This window comes from Oncorhynchus gorbuscha, linkage group LG12 (genome assembly GCF_021184085.1).
Source record: "Oncorhynchus gorbuscha isolate QuinsamMale2020 ecotype Even-year linkage group LG12, OgorEven_v1.0, whole genome shotgun sequence".
Taxonomy (NCBI): Eukaryota; Metazoa; Chordata; class Actinopteri; order Salmoniformes; family Salmonidae; genus Oncorhynchus; species Oncorhynchus gorbuscha.
In genome coordinates, this window is record NC_060184.1 from 72364840 (window position 1) to 72381567 (window position 16728).

A 16728-nucleotide genomic window follows, 5' to 3' on the forward strand; every position below is an offset into this window, starting at 1 on the left:
TGCCTGGGAGCAAGACATCCTGGTCCGTGACTGGGCTGGGTTTCTTCTTGTAGTCCGTGATTGACTGTAGACCCTGCCACATGCCTCTTGTGTCTGAGCCGTTGAATTGAGATTCCACTTTGTCTCTGTACTGACGCTTAGCTTGTTTAATAGCCTTGCGGAGGGAATAGCTGCACTGTTTGTATTCGGTCATGTTGCCAGACACCTTGCCCTGATTAAAAGCAGTGGTTCGCGCTTTCAGTTTCACGCGAATGCTGCCATAAATCCACGGTTTCTGGTTAGGGAATGTTTTTATCGTTGCTATGGGAACGACATCTTCGACACACGTTCTAATGAACTCGCACACCGAATCAGCGTATTCGTCAATATTTTTATCTGACGCAATACGAAACATGTCCCAGTCCACGTGATGGAAGCAGTCGCTTCGCGTTCCTACCAGTAGGCTCAGAGTCGTCTGTGATAGCCCTGTGTGCGGTAGCCCTGTCCTATATCTTAGCGCCAACCTCGGTGTTAATCCAGGGCTCTTGGTTGAGGAAGCATCGAACCTTCTGTGGGGTCAACATTGCCTATGCATTTCCATACGAAGCTGGTGACGGAGGTGGTTAACTCATCGATGGATATCGCCGGGGTGTCGGAATAGATTCCAATCAGCGCTAGCAAAGCAGTCCTGTAGCATAATCTCTGATTCTGACTACCATTTCTTAACAAAGTGAGTCACAGGTACTTCCTGTTTAAGCTTCTGCTTGTAAACAGTACGGAGTCATGCTCTGATTTGCTGAATGGCGGACAAAGGAGGGCCTTGTATGCTTGTTGTGGGTAGAGTAACAATGGTCTAGGACTTTATTGTACCTTGAGGCGAAGGAGACGTGTTAATGGAAATAGGGAATCATGTGTCTTAATGCCACTGAGTTGAAATAGCTAGCGACAAGAAAGACAGCTTCTGGGTGTAAGTTTTCCTGCTTGTTTATAGCCTTGTACAGTTCGATAAGTGCCAGATTGTTATATTTCTTGTCCTGAGGTGAAATGTATACAACAGTCACAATAACAGCTGAAGACTCCCTAGGGAGGTAGAAGGGTCGGCATTTGACCATCGGTTATTCCAAGACAGGTGAACAATGGGTTGAGACTACCACTGCGCTCAAGTCAGCACACCATTTGTTGTTTATGAAGAGGCAAAAACCTCCCCTCCTTAATTTCCCTGACTCTACTGTCCTGTCCACTCGGTGAATGGATAATCCATTGACCTTCTCGAGTTGTCCGAAAGCCATGTTTCAAAAAAGCTGAGAATATTGCAGTTACGAGAGTCACGTTGGTAGCCAATCCGCGATCGGAGATCATGCATTTTATTATCATGTGACTGTACAGTGGCTTGTGAAAGGATTCACCCCTCTTGGCATTTTTTCTATATTGTTGCCTTACAACCTGGAATTAAAATAGATTTTGGTTATGTATAAGTTGATTTAGACAACATGCCTACCACTTTGAAGATACAAAATATTTTCTATTGTGAATTAAACAAGAAATAAGACAAGAAAAACAAAAAACTTGAGCGTGCAAAACCCATTCACCCCCAAAATCAATACTTTGCAGGGCCACCATTCTCAGCAATTACAGCTGCAAGTCTCTTGGGCCATGTCTCTATAAGCTTCAAGGCAAAACTGCTCCAGCTCCTTCAAGTTGGATGGGTTCCGCTGGTGTACAGCAATCTTTAAGTCATACCACAGATTCTCAATTGGATTGAGGTCTGGGCTTTGACTAGGCCGTTCCAAGACATTTAAATGTTTCCCCTTAAACCACTCGAGTGTTGCGTTAGCAGTATGCTTAGGGTCATTGTCCTGCTGGAAAGTGAAACACCATCCCAGTCTCAAATCTTTGGAAGACTGAAACAGGTTTCCCTCAATAATTTGTACTCAATTCTGACCAGTTTCCCAGTCCCTGCCGATGAAAACATCCCCACAGCATGATGTTGCCACGACCATGCTTCTCTGTGGGGATGGGGTTGGGTTTGCGCCAGACATAACGTTTTCCTTGATGGACAAAAATCTGCCGATTAAAATCATCCCACAGCATGATGCTGCAACCACCATGTTTCACTGTGGAGATGGTATTCTCAGGGCGATGAGACATTTTGGGTTTGCGCCAGACATAGTGTTTTCCTTGATGGCCAAAAAGCTCAATTTTTGTTTCATCTGATCAGAGTACCTTCTTCCATATGTTTGGGAATCTCCCAAATGCCTTTTGGTGAACACCAAACGTGTTTGCTTATTTTTTCTTTAAGAAATGCCTTTTTTCTAGCCACTCTTCCATAAAGCCCAGCTCCTTGGAGTGTACGGCTTAAAGTGATGCTATAGACAGATATTCCAATCTCCGCTGTGGAGCTTTGCAGCTCCTTCCAGGTTATCTTTGGCCTCTTTGTTGCCTTTCTGATTAACGCCCTCCTTGCCTGGTCCGTGAGTTTTGTTGGGCGGCCTTCTCTTGGCAGGTTTGTTGTGGTGTCATATTCTTTCCATTTTTTAATGGTGCTCATTCTTTCCATTTTTTAATAATGAATTTAATGGTGCTCCGTGGGATGTTCAAAGTTTTGGATATTTTTTTTATAACCCAACAATGATCTGTACTTCTCCACAACTTTGTCCCTGACCTGTTTGGAGTGCTCCTTGGTCTTCATGGTACCACTTGCTTGGTGGTGCCCCTTGTTTAATGGTGTTAAGACTCTGGGGCCTTAAAGAACAGGTATATATATACTGAGATCATGTGACACTTAAATAAAGTCCACCTGTGTGCAATCTAACTAATTATATGACTTCTGAAGGTAATTGGTTGCACCAGATCTTATTTAGGGTCTTCATAAGGTGAATGCACCAATTTGTAAGTCGCTCTGGATAAGAGCGTCTGCTAAATGACTTAAATGTAATGTAAATGTCATAGCAAAGGGGGTGAATACATATGCACGCAACACTTTTCAGTTTTTTTTTTAAAATAATTTTTTGAAACAAGTAATTTTTTTCATTTCACTTCACCCATTTGGACTATTTTGTGTATGTCCATGACATGAAATCCAAATAAAATCTATTTAAATTACAGGTAATGCAACAAAATAGGAAAAACGCCAAGGGGGATGAATACTTTTGTAAGCCACTGTACATTGGCCAATAGAATGTCGGGAAGGGGTGGCTGGTTTTCCCTTCACCTTAATCTCGCCAGGACTCCCCCTCTCCTGCCTCTGTAATGCTGACTCTCCTCTTGCATACCCCGAAAATTGGGTCGGAATTATAAGAAAGAGCCCAGCGCAGATAAGTCGAAGTTGCAGCAGGAATTGGGGAAGTAACTGCCAATCTGATGTTCAAAGTTATTGTCGGTTATAAAAAATGTTAGCAGACATTTCATGGAAAGAAAGTAAAGATAAACGTCAAAAGAATCACAACATAGCAAAGTACATGCGGAGCTCTCAATACGGCGACTATCCAGCACGGCGTCATGTTCTGAGTGGAGTTATTTAGTTGCTTCGTGTGTCTGTGTGTGTTGTTGTGTATCTGCGTGCATCATGGGAATTCACCCTGTGGATAACTGGATAACTATTATATAAGCCTGTATCACAGGAATGGCCAGGCTCGTATCCTGCAGAGTAGACTCAGGGCTTAGTAGCCTCTGGCTGTCTGGAGTCATTGACCAAGACCTCTGTGACACTGGTACAGCTAACAGCTCCCTCTTCCCCACTGGGCTCCTCAACATTAACACAACACACGGTTTGATTTGCTGTTTCAATACAGATGATTCACACTACCCCGCGGAGGTGTTAGCAACTGTGTAGGAACGGAAGAGGAAAGAGCCTTAATGCAATTGCATTTTCTCTAATACTCAATGAATCACTTTCCATGCTGTCGCTGCCTTGTGTTTGTTTGTGTGTGTCTGTGTGGCTGTTTGTGTGTGAGTGTCTGTGTGTGTTTGTGTTGACAGGGTTTATTGTAGAGTGAAACAGAGCATGTGCTTATTTTTGGTCTGGATAGCTACTGTACATATCTTACATATCCCATGATATTATGCTGCTCTGCATGACCTCAAGAAAAATATCTAGGCCTCCCGGGTAGCGCAGTGGTCTAAGGCACTGCACCGCAGTGCTAGCTGTGCCACCAGAGATTCTGGGTTTGAGCTCAGGCTCTATTGCAGCCAGCCGCGACCGGCGCACAATTGGCCCAGTGTTGTCTGGGTTGGAGAGGGTTTGGCTGGTAGGGATATCCTTGTTTCATCGTGCACTAGCGATTCCTGTGTTAGGCTGGGTGCAGTGCACGCTGACCAGGCCGCCAGGTGTACGATGTTTCCTCCTCCGACACATTGGTGCGGCTGGCTTCCGGGTTGGATGTGCATTGTGTCAAGAAGCGGTGCGACTTGGTTGGGTTGTGTTTCGGAGGACACATGGCTCCCTACGGGAGTTGCAGCGATGATACAAGACTTTTACTACTACCAATTGGGGAGAAAAAAGGGGTAAAATAATTAAAGAAATTTTAAAACATCTAAACTAGGGCCCTATTTGGATACTTTCAAAGGCATCCTTCCTTTTACCACAAACCTAAATCAAATCAAATACCTGAATAAAGGTGGAGGGACATATGCATTTAGACATTTAGATGCATTACAACTTGATCGTTAATGAAAGTCTTCAACACCAACTGATGTCCAACCCCCACGGAAATGTATTTAGCATAAAGAAAAAAATCAACATAATAATCTGTCAGTTTAAGCTAGAAATATCCGGTTTTTTTTGCATTGGATGCATCTCAATACACCTCATCCGTCTATGTAAAACTGCTGTTAAAGGTAAGAGAGCCAGAGCCATGTTTGTCAGACCATGAGACATCCAGAAAGTTGTCTTCTCACAAAATCTTCTGTAGCGTCTGAACGGTTTGGCCTAAAAACATGTATGACCCCTCTATGGAAAGATGATCTCAGGAACAAATATGATACTCTCAGGTTTTGCCCTACGACCTCCACAAGGATCAAGGGACTCGTCTGATGTTGGTACAGCAGATCTGCCAACTTCTGTGTAGCATCCGTACAGTTTTGGCTACACATTAATATGACCCCTCTGTGTAAAGGTGAGACACTCAGGAAGAAAGCCCACAGGCCTCACAAGACCCGCCCAAAAGGTCCCCCAGCACCAGTTTAAAAAATATATGGAAGGATACAGTACCAGTCAAATGTTTGGACACACCTACTGATTTCTTTATTTGACTATTTTCTACATTGTAAAGACATCAAAACTATGGAATAACACATATGGAATCATGTAGTAACCAAAAAAAGTGTTAAACAAATCAAAATATGTTTTATATTTGAGGTTCTTCATAGTAGTCACCCTTTCCCTAGATGACTTTCCCTCTGCGTCTCACAAAGACACGGCGGTTGGAACCAAAAATCTCAGATTTGGACTCATCAGACCAAGATTTCCACCGGTCTAATGTTCATTGCTCGTGTTTCTTAGCCCAAGCAAGTCTATTCTTATTGGTGTGTTTTATAGTGGTTTCTTTGCAGTAATTCGACCATGAAGGCCTGATTCCCGCAGTCTTCTCTGAACAGTTGATGTTGAGGTGTATCTGTTACTTGAACTCTGTTTGGGCTTCAATTTCTGAGTCTGGTAACTCTAATGAACTTATCCTCTGCAGCAGTCCATCATTTATGTCCAAATACCTCCTTTTTGTTCACGTGTTTAGTTCACAAATCAAAATTCACGAGGGCGCAGACACTTAGTCCAGACAAAAAGTCAAAAGGTTCCATTACAGTTCGTAGAAACATGTCAAACGATGTATAGAATCCATCTTTAGGATGTTTTTATCATAAATAATATTCCAACTGGACAATTCCTTTATCTTTGGAAATGAAAAGGAACGTAGCTCACTCTCATGGCCACGTGCATAACTTGGCATTCTGCTAGACCTCTTAGTCAAAGAAGCTCTTATTCACTCTCCCTCCACAGTAGAAGCCTGAAACAAGGTTTTAAAGACTGTTGACATCTAGTGGAAGCCATAGGAAGTGCAATCGGACCAAATTTACACTGTTTCTTGGATAGCCAAAGACTTGAAAACCTACAAACCTCATATTTCCCACTTCCTGGTTGGATTTTATCTCAGGTTTTTGCCTGCCATATGAGTTCTATTATACTCACAGACATAATTCAAACAGTTTTAGAAACGTCAGAGTGTTTTCTATCCAAATCTACTAATAATATGCATATCTTCGCTTCTGGGCCTGAGTGGTAGGCAGTTTACTCTGGGCACAATTTTCATCCGAACATGAAAATAGCGCCTCCCAGCCATAAGAAGTTAAAGTACTGACGGACTGTCTTTTCTCTTTGCTTATTTGAGCTGTTCTTGCCATAATATGGACTTGGTCTTTTACTAAATAGGGCTATCATCTGTATACCACCCCTACCTTGTGACAACACAACTGATTGGCTCAAATGCATTAAGAAGGAAAGAAATTCCACAAATGAACTTTTACCAATGCACACCTGTTAGTTTAAATGCATTCCAGGTGACTACCTTGTGAAGCTGGTTGAGAGAATGCCAAGAGTCTACAAAGCTGTCATCAAGGCAAAGGGTGGCTACTTTGAAGAATCTCAATTCTATCTCAATTCTCACATATATTTTGATTTGTTTAACACTTTTTTGTTAAACAAAACTACGTGTTATTTCATAGTCTTGATGTCTTCACTATTATTCTTCAGTGTAGAAAATAGCAAAAATGAAGAAAAACCCTTGAATGAGTATATGTGTCCAATCTTTTGACTGGTACTCCATATCAAGACTGTATATTGACAAACATAACAGGTTAAATGCATGTAAAAAATACAAAAAATACTAAGATAAAACTATCCTTATCTTTATTATATCTCTCAGATATAAGATAGACACTTCAGAACAAACTTCCTTTAGATTTTTTTTGGGGGACTATCTGTTCCATGTAGTGAATATGTTATTCAATGAGTTTTTATGGGCTAATAGCAGTAAGGCGGAAATACATTTTTTGATCAAATTATTTTTGTATATATTTCAAGGGTCTTAAAATTCAAAATCAAATAGCAAAATGACCCCCGGCTTAAACATGGCTTAGACTCAAATGGTTAAGAGTTATTCATCCACAGTTATTATTCAGAGTAATCCATAACATCGCACCTTCTAACTCCAGTGCACAACAATTTGTCACAATTCAACATTTTATTGATTGACGTCCTGCAATTTCTTACAATGAGGCATGTTTTTTTTTAAAGGAAATAACAGTAAGTGATACAAGAAATTACAGGTTCAAATCTATTTTTCCCCTCATCTGTAGTCATTTGTGTGGTCTGGCAGCAGACTGTCAGATAGGTAGGTTACCTAACAGGGGGACCCAGGCTGGGAACAGCAAGACCACACACAGGACAGCCAGCCACAGCCAGGGGATTTGGCCAGTAAATCTCATTGACGCAGTGGACCCTCTTGTTTTATCTGGCTCTTCAGAGAGTGCGAGTGTATGTGTGGGCACAAATAAAGAACATTATGCTCCTCTCTCCCAGGGAACAGACTGCTCTCAGAACAGACTTCTCTCAGAACAGACTTCTCTCAGAACAGACTGATATCAGAACAGACTGCTCGCAGAACAGACTGGTGTCAGACCACTCCACTAACCCTATCTCCATTACTGATCCTTTTTGATATCTCTTTTTCATTCTCTCTCTCTCTCTCTCACACACACACACACACACACACACACACACACACACACACACACACACACACACACACACACACACACACACACACACACACACACACACACACACACACACACACACACACACACACACACACACACACACACACAAACACAAACACAAACACACACACACACACACACACACTGCAGAGCCAGATAAAACAGGGTCTCCTGGGTCAATGAGATTTACTGGCCAAATCCCCTGGCTATGGCTGGCTGTGTTTCTTCCCTGCCTAGGTCCCCCTCAGGTGACCTACCTATCTGCCTGTCTATTGCCAGACCAGGTATCATGTACAGTGCCTTTGGAAAGTATTCTGACCACTTGACTTTTTCTACATTTTGTTACGTTACAGCCTTGTTCAATAATGTATTAAATGTTTTTTTCCCCTCATCAATCTGCACACAATACCCCATAACGACAAAGCAAAAACAAGTTTTTAGAAAATGTTTGCAAATGTATTAAAAAAACTGTCTGTTTACTCAGTACTTTGTTGAAACACCTTTGGCAGAGATTATAGCATAGAGTCTTCTTGGGTATGAAACACAAGCTTGGCACACCTGTATTTGTGGAGTTTCTCCCATTCTTCTCTGCAGATGCTCTCAAGCTCTGTCAAGGTGGATGGGGAGCGTTGTTGCACAGCTTTTTTCAGGTCTCTCCAGAGATGTTGAACCGTGTTCAAGTCCGGGCTCTGGCTGGGCCACTCAAGAACATTCAGAGACTTGTCACCCAAACTACTCTTGCGTTGTCTAGGCTGTGTACTCAGGGTCGTTGTCCCGTTGGAAGGTAAACTGTCGCTTAAGTCTGAGGTCCTGAGCGCTCTGGAGCAGATTTTCATCAAGGATCTCTCTGTACTTTGCTCCGTTTATCTTTCCCTCGATCCTGACTCGACTCCCAGTCCCTGCTGCTGAAAAACATCCCCACAGTATGATGCTGCCACCACGTGATTCACTGTAGGGATGGTGCCAGGATTCCTCCAGACGTGACGCTTGGTATTCAGGTCAAAGAGTTCAATCTTGGTTTCATCAGACCAGAGAATCTTGTTTCTCATGGTCTGACAGACTTAAGGTGCCTTTTGGCAAACTCCAAGCGGGTTGTCATGTGCCCATTTCTGTGTAGTTGCTTATGGCAGGCCACTCTACCATAAAGGCCTAATTGGTAGAGTGCTACAGAGATGGTTGTCCTTCTGGAAGGTTCTACCATCTCCACAGAGGAACTCTAGAGCTCTGTCAGAGTGACCATCGGGTTCTTGGTCATCTCCCAGACCAAGGCCTTTCTCCCCCGCTTGCTCAGTTTGGCCGGGCAGCCAGCTCTTGGAAATTTCAACAAAATCCTGTTTTGGAGCTTTACGGACAATTCCTTCGACCTCAAAAATGTCTAAAAACCTGTTTTTGCTTTGTCATGATGGGGTATTGTATGTAGATTTCTGAGGACATTTAAAAACGTAACAAAATGTGGAAAATGTCAAGGGGTCTGAATACTTTCCGAATGCACTATAAACAAATGATGAAAAGAAAGATACAAATCAAATCAAAAGATTATATTTCAAAGGACTACCAATAATTTCTATTTACCCCAAACAAAAGAACAAGCACAGTTCATTGATCATTTTGAGATTGACCACCCTTTTTTTAGCATAATCAACATTTCCCGCATATCATGTTTGCAAACTTAACCAATCAACTCACTATTACCACATAAAACAGTCAAATCATCACAATATTATCTCATAAAACTGACCTATCACCGCACTAGAAAAGAGGGCTTGCAATTTCAACCAATCACAACACCTTTACCACATAATAGAGTTCAATCAAGCCACATGTTAACAAACTCTTTCCCTCGTCAGTAATTTTTGGGGAGAAATTGGACAAAATCATTGCATATTGCCTTGCAAAATGTCAGATTTACCACAGCAAAACAATTTTTTGTTGTTGCAAATACCACAAAAAATTACACCAAAATCCTGGAGGAACTAATAACCAGAGTTATTGTCCTCTGGAGGACAATACAGTAATAATAAACCTCTTGTGTCACTTTTACACCAGGATGCTCTTAAGTCTGCTAATACAGATTTATGTGTGTGTGTGTGTGTGTGTGTGTGTGTGTGTGTGTGTGTGTGTGTGTGTGTGTGTGTGTGTGTGTGTGTGTGTGTGTGTGTGTGTGTGTGTGTGTGTGTCTGTGTGTGTCTGTGTGTGTCAAATAAAGTAAAATTGTATTGATTGCGTACACAAATATTTAAAAAAATGTTATCGCAGGTGAAGTGAAATGCTTATGTTTCTAGCTCAAGCAGTGCAGTAATACCTGACAATAAAAAACAATAGACACAAATCCCGAAAAATACAAATAAAGAAATTAAGAAATATCAGAACGAGAAATGTCAGAGTCCTGAATATAAATATACTGTATATAATGGTGTGTATAGACATTATGAACAGCATATGCATAGAAGGATGTGTACGTCAGTAGTTATATAACACGAGCCTTGAATAGAATACAGTATATACATATGATATACTGTATTGTGCGTGCTTGTGTGCTGCACAGACGCCCAGTAGTCTTGAAAATGCAACCATGGCAACCCACAGTAGAGACAAATGCTAAACGAACATTTGTGGCAGTTTTGGTGGAGGGGCCTGCTGCTCTCCTTTCACCAGGGAGAGATGGTGAATGGTCCGGTGGCGGATTCCCTACTTGCCAAACAGTGAGTGGGTGCTTTTATGTGAGCCCTGAGACTGGGGATGTGCGTCACACATGCCTGCCAGCCTGACTACCTGGGACAGCAATGAGATGCTATGTAATCATAGAGGGAGTCTGATTTGTGTCGGGAAGGCTTTGATTGGACTCAATATAACCCCTGTCATTCACACATTCAGCTGGAAGGAAATGTGTATCTTGTTATATTTGCGGTAAGAGGTGGACTGCTGTTATTCTGCAGAATAAGAAAGATGTAGGATGTTTTGAGGAAAATTACAATAGATCCTCCCTTAATCCTCCCTCAGCAAAATAAACAACTACATTTGAATCTCATTTACAATGTTTGACATTCATATTTGAAATCCCGGTGTAATAATGTATCAATCTGAAGTGCAGACTACTAATAATAGGTATAGGGATATCGCATGGCACTAGGGATGATATGTGTGTGTTGTGTGTTTGTATGTTGTGGCGGATGAATCTGAATTAGTTGGGTAACATAGATAAATGAGATGTTTTATTTACATAATATGCTTATGTGAGATACATGTCATTAGAATGTATCCCTTTGGACTATAGTGTTGGCAGTTGCACTTTTCCCTTCTCAGCTGGGGCTCAGTCATTTAGGGCCCAGAGTGGGGAGAGGTCAGACTTGTCTTTTACATGTCTCTGGTGCTATGCAGAATATCAGAAATGGAAGAGGACAGGATGGAACATTGTCTTCATATGTGAATGTATCTGTTAAACCATGTGAAGGGATGCCGTGATTAAGAGGGAACCAATTAATTGACTCCACAATGTCTTTGCGCAAGTCACTCCCCTCAGTGACCTTGCCCAGGAGTGGGGAGAAGAGGGGTTTTACTTGAGATGGGAGTAGATATAGTTGACAATTGAGTTATACCTTGGATGAGGTAATGTTTTTGGTACTATGAAGTACCAGGAACGAGATTAGAACCTCGTTTTAGAGACCAAACTGAGCGATAATTTATAGCGAATGCAATCTGGCTAAGGGATACTCCTTTCTCAAGAAAAAGGCTCTTTGTGAAGAGTTCCTAAGATCTGTGGTTCGTCATGTAAGTTGAGAGGGGTGTATCTTTGCTATAAAAGATCTCAGTTGCCATTATGTTGGGACTCTCAAAAAATGCATTATAGATAGTGAATTGTTGAAAGTTACAGGGCTATGGTAAAGCTCATAAATCAAATCAAATCAAATCAAATTTGATTTGTCACATACACATGGTTAGCAGATGTTAATGCGAGTGTAGCGAAATGCTTGTGCTTCTAGTTCCGACAATGCAGTGATAACCAACAAGTAATCTAACTAACAATTCCAAAACTACTGTCTTATACACAGTGTAAGGGGATAAGGAATATGTACATAAGGATATATGAATGAGTGATGGTACAGAGCAGCATACAGTAGATGGTATCGAGTACAGTATATACATATGAGATGAGTGTGTAGACAAAGTAAACAAAGTGGCATAGTTAAAGTGGCTAGTGATACATGTATTACATAAGGATGCAGTCGATGATGTAGAGTACAGTATATACATATGCATATGAGATGAATAATGTAGGGTAAGTAACATTATATAAGGTAGCATTGTTTAAAGTGGCTAGTGATATATTTACATCATTTCCCATCAATTCCCATTATTAAAATGGCTGGAGTTGGGTCAGTGTCAATGACAGTGTGTTGGCAGCAGCCACTCAATGTTAGTGGCTGCCCATTATTAAAGATGAAGTTTAAGTATAACTCTGACTGGTGTGTGGTTTGTAACTCTTCTCATTTGGTAATACAGGAAATTGCCACGACAATGTGTATGTATGTTTCTCTGTGTGTGTGTGTGTCTTAGATAAATGTCACCAACCTGTCTCTGTCCTGAATCATGCCTCTGCCATTGACCCGACATAAATTGAAAGACCTGTCTGTTGAATCAATGTGAGATAAAGTACATATTGAAGCTGTAACCCTGACTTATGGTACAGTCATTTCCTAATCACTTGCAGATAATTAAATTAAATTTGACTGCATTGAATAATCCATATATGCCTCTCCTCACCAAAATGGCCAACTTTCCTGACCAATATGGCTGCTTATATTGTCCAATATGGATTCCTCACCTCACCAATATGGCTCTCTCTCCTCACCAATATGGCCGCCTCTCCTCAACGATATATATCAACTGTTCTTTCTCCTCCAGAGGCCTAACTCCAGCACAGAGCTGAGCAACATGCTGCTCCCTCGCCAGGTATCCAGACAAGAGCACGCACGCAGGGACCGAGCTTTGAGCGCCGCCAGCTACCTCACCGACGCCTTGGAGGGTAAGGTCCTCTCTCCTCTGCTGTTCACCCCACTGCCTCATTGAGGGGCAAATTGTGTGAGCCCAGGAGCTCCTCTTATCTGCTGTTTACCCCTCTATGAGGATTGAGGCTGACGGTGTCCTCAAATGTGCACGGGCCGTGCCTATGGACTAGATAGAGGGTGACTGTGCGGCAGAAGCCACATTCCAAAGTTACACCGACAGATAAAAACATTAGCAGAGTCATGATCACACATTAGGCCCTACCACCTCATCCTCAGTGACTTGCTATCAATCTTCATCAAACTCCCTCATTACACATGCATGCACCCAAGCTAGGCCCCACCCACATCTGGCAAAGGCATACTGTGAGAACCTCCCTGAAGAAAATGTACTCTCCCCCCTCCTAGAACTGGAGGAGTCGCATCAGAAGTGCCACCCCTGCTGGTATGAGTTTGCCCACAAGTACCTGATCTGGGAAAGCAGTCCACGTTGGCTTCGGTTGAAGGCGCTGGTCAAGGTGATGGTGATGGATCCCTTCCTGGACCTAGCCATTACCATCTGCATCGTGCTCAACACCCTGTTCATGGCCATGGAGCACTACCCCATGACTGACGAGTTCAACGGCATGCTGTCCATAGGCAACCTGGTAAGTGGAGAGGAGAGGGCACAAAGGAAACTCTTGGAGAAACATTTTTGTGTACATTTTTACCCACCATTTTTGTTGGAGGACCACGGAAGTTTAGGCCTAGAGGTTTAACTTAGTCAGGTCAGTTACTCAGAGGAAAAAAAACTCTTTGCTCCACTATTGTCCTAACCAACTGTACTATTTTGTTAGCTTTTTTGTCATTATCTGTAACTCATTTTGTACATATTATTGTTGCTAACGTCTCTTATGACCAAAAAGAGCTTCTGTACATTAGAACAACGATTACTCACCTTGAACTGGACAAAGATTTTTTCTTTAATGAGTCCGACGCAATGGATATACTGCTTTGTCAAGACAAGGCCCAAATCCCTGTCATCCGAATGAAGAAAAAAGGGGAAGGAGGGCAGGGTTCCTTGTAAGAATTTGCCAACGAGTAGGTAAACCACCACTACCCTCTGTATTACTGGCCAACGTGCAATCATTGGGGAACAAACTGGACGATCTATGATTAAGACTATCCTACCAACGGGACATGAAAACGGTATTATCATATGTTTCACCTACACGTGGCTAAACGACAACACTGATAATATAGAGCTGGCTGGCTTCTCCGTGCATCGGCAGGACAGAGCAGCTACGTCTGGTAAAACAAGGGCGGGGGTGTCTGTCTATTGTCAAGAACTGCTGGTGCGCGATGTCTAATATTAAAGAAGTCTTGAGGTATTGCTCGCCTGAGATAGAATACCTCATGATAAGCTGTAGACCACATTATATACCAAGAGAGTTCTTATCTTTATTATTTGTAGCCGTCTCTTTACCACGACAAACAGATACTGGCACCAAGATCGCACTCAACAAGTTGTGTAAGGCCATAAGCAACCAAGAAAATGCTCATCTAAAACAGCGCTACTAGTGGCCGGGGACTTTAATGCAGGCAAACTTAAATTTGACCTAATTTCAGAGGAAGAAAACTCTAGACCACCTTTACTCCGCACACAGAGATGCATACAAGGCTCTCCCTCGTCCTCCAATTGGAAAATCTGTCCATAATTATATCCTCCTGATTCCTGCAAAAACTAAAGCAGGAAGTACCAGTGACTAACACTTAATACAGAAGTGGTCCAATTTGTACTTTATTTTACTAGGCAAGTCAGTTAAGAACAAATTCTTATTTTTAATTCTTATTTTCAATTTAAATTCTTATTGTCAGCTCGGGGATTTGAACTTGCAACCTTTCGGTAACTAGTCCAACGCTCTAACCACTAGGCTACCCTGCCACCCCGGAAGTGGTCCGATGACGCGGATGCTAAGCTACAGGGCTGTTTTGCTAGCACAGAATGGAATATGTTCTGAGTATACCACCTCAGTGACTGGCTTCATCAATAAGTGATTCGACAACGTCGTCCCCACAGTGACCATACGTACATATCCCAACCAGAAACCATGGATTACAGACAACATCCGCACTGAGAGAAAGCCCAAAGCTGCAGCTTTCAAGGAGCATGACACTAATCCCTCTATACCCTCAGACGAACCATCAAACAGGCAAAGCGTCAAAACAGAACTAAGATTGAATCCTACTATATCGGCTCTGATGCTCGTCACATGTGGCAGGGCTTGAAACTATTAAGATCTACAAACGGAGACCCAGCCGCGAGCTGCCCAGTGACACGAGCCTACCAGACAAACAAAATGCCTTTTATGCTTGCTTTGAGGCAAGCAACACTGAAGCATGCATGAGAGCACAAGCTGTTCAGGACAACTGTGTGATCACACACTCCATAGCTGATATGTTCAAGACCTTTAAACAGGTCAACATTCACAAAGCCGCGGCGTCAGACAGATTACCAGGATGTGCACTCAAAGCATGCGCTTTGAGTGCACAACTGACAAGTGTCTTCACTGACATTTTCAACCTCTCCCTGACCGAGTCTGTAATACCTACATGTTTAAAGCAGACCACCATAGTTCCCAAGAATGCCTTGGTAACCTGCCTAAATGACTACCACCCGTAGCACTCACATCTGTAGCCATGAAGTGCTTCAAAAGGCTGGTCATGACTCACATCAACACCGTCATGCCGGAAACACTAGACCCACTATAATTCGCATACTGCCCCAACAGATCCACAGATGACACAATCTCAATCACACTCCACGCTGCCCTTCCCCACCTGGACAAAAGGATTACCTATGAGAGAATGCTGTTCATTGATGACAGCTCAGCATTCAACACCATAGTACCCACACAGCTCATCACAAAGATAAGGACCCTGGGACTAAACACTCCCTCTGCAACTGGATCCTGGATTTCCTGACGGACCGCCCCAAGGTGGTAAGGGTAGGCAACAACACATCTGTCAACAACACATCTGGGATAAGTGCTTATTCCCCTCCAGTACTCCCTATTCACCCACAACTGTGGGCCAAGCACAACTCCAACACCATTGTTAAGTTTGCTGACGAGTGTTAGGCCTGAACACCGACAATGATGAGACAGCCTATAGGGAGGAGGTCAGAACTATCATGGTCCAAACACACCAAGATAGCTGTGAAGAGGGTATGACAACACTTTTTCCCCCTCAGGAGAGTGAAAAGATTTGGCATGCGTCCCCAGATCCTCAAAAAGTTCTACAGCTGCACCATCGAGAGCATGCTGACCGGTTGCATCACCGCCTGGTATGGCAACTGCTCAGCATCTGACTGTAAGGCTCTTCAGAGGGTAGTGTGTACGGCCCAGTATATCACTGGGGCCGAGCTTCCTGACATCCAGAACCTATATTAGTCGGTGTCAGAGGAAGGCCCAAAGACTCCAGTCACCCAAGTCATAGACTGTTCTCTCTGTTCTTCCGCACGGCAAGTGGTAGTGGAGCGCCAAGTCTAGAACCAAAAGGCTCCTTAACAGAGACTACTTAATAATTCATCAAATGGCCGTCAAGATTATTTGCATTGCTGCTACTCGCTGTTTATTATCTATGCATAGTCACTTTTTTAAAATTACCTTGACTAACCTGTACCCAGTACCGGTACCCCCTGTACATAGCCTCGTTATTGTTATGTAATTTTCTTGTGTTACTTTTATATAAAAAAATATATATATATTTTGGAAATATTTTCTTAACTCTATATCTTATACTGCATTGTTGGTTAAGGGCTTGGAAGTAAGCATTTTACGGTAAGGTCTACATCTTCAGCGCATGTGACAAATAAAATGTGATTTGACTTGAATTGATATTGTCACTGAGATTCACACCCAAACCTAAATGAACCCCAAGCCTCTACCCCTTATGCACTTGTGGAGACCTGAGAGGAATAGTTAGGTACAAGTAG

At 42.6% G+C, this 16728-nt stretch overlaps 1 pseudogene across 1 annotated transcript in view; it reads left to right on the forward strand.

Annotated features, from left to right (window-relative positions):
• The window catches only part of LOC123991369, a 191672-nt pseudogene that overhangs the window by 83714 nt on the left and 91230 nt on the right, over positions 1-16728 (forward strand). Inside the window, exons 13-14 of the transcript XR_006830786.1 lie at positions 12652-12772; positions 13161-13399. The product of XR_006830786.1 is annotated as a sodium channel protein type 4 subunit alpha-like (transcript). The remainder of the gene's footprint in view (positions 1-12651; positions 12773-13160; positions 13400-16728) is intronic.